This window comes from Elephantulus edwardii, unplaced genomic scaffold (assembly GCF_000299155.1).
Source record: "Elephantulus edwardii isolate Elephantulus edwardi_28Jun2011 unplaced genomic scaffold, EleEdw1.0 scaffold00278, whole genome shotgun sequence".
NCBI lineage: Eukaryota > Metazoa > Chordata > Mammalia > Macroscelidea > Macroscelididae > Elephantulus > Elephantulus edwardii.
Genome location: NW_006400028.1, coordinates 75,272 through 76,426, shown reverse-complemented (window position 1 = coordinate 76,426; position 1,155 = coordinate 75,272).

Sequence of the window (1,155 nt, the reverse complement as noted above, 5' to 3'; positions counted from 1 at the left end):
GTGATAAGGAGTTGGGTTGCCAACCCAAGGAACATAGTGTGAATCAACCAGCTGGGCAAAGGTGGGCAGTCTCATCTCCTGCAATTTTCCGCTTCTGAAACCCCACTGTAGGATCAGCTGTAAGTCAGTTCTGATTTGAAGGTACCTGACAACAAGGGATCTCTAGGGGGCTCTGGTGGCCTAGTGGTAAGGAGCTGCACTGCTATCCTAAAAGTTCATGATTTGAATCCATCAGCTGCTCTGGTGGTGGTGGTGGTGGGGCGAGTCTCCTCCCATGCGAGGAGGAGTAACTTATGGGACCAACAATAAGGGAGCCCAGGTGGATTAGAGGTTAGGGAGTTGCACTGCTAGCCCAAAGGCAGGTAATTTGAACAAAGCATTGTTCCAAAGGAGAAAGCTGAGTATTTCATACAGATGAGTAATCACCAGTGTATTTCATAGCCGCTGAAAACCTGCTGAAGGGTCAGCTATGAATTGGTTCGACTTAATGGCAATGAGTTTTTTTATTTTGAAGGGAATTCTAGAGAACTCTGGCAGAACAGTCTTTAGGTGGTTGTGCTGCTAACCCTATTGGCAGTTTGAATCCACCAGTGACTTCACAGGAGGCAGATAGGCAGCCTGCTCTCATGTGACTCACAGCCTCCAGAAAACCCAGTGAGGGTCAGTTATGAATTGGTTCTGACTTGATGGAAACGAGGTACTTTTTGGTAGGTTTATATTTTTTTTAACCTTTTCCTCAGTAGTTACTGCTTTTTGCTTTATTTACAAGCTTTAGATATTATTTTCTTTTTGTTTCCTTGTTGTGCACAAGGAGTTGGATCCGACTGGCACAGGAGGAGATTGCCCCACCTTCTCCAGCGGAGCATCTGGTGAATTCGAACCGCACACATTCAGGATTGAAGTGCAGGTTCTTGCCACTAGGCCACCAGAGCTCCCTTAGATATTATTTTCTTTCTTTTTTTTTTTTTTACTTGATTTTGAGTTTCCATTTTTATTTTTTTTATTTTATTAAATTTTATTAGTTTTAATGAACATTTACAGGGATTTTGGGTTTTCATTCCTTCCTTGCTGCACCATTCTCTCTACCCTCCTCCCCAGTTTGTTCTTCTTCCCCGCCATCCGAGTGTCTGTTTTAATTGTCCAATTGCCACAGTG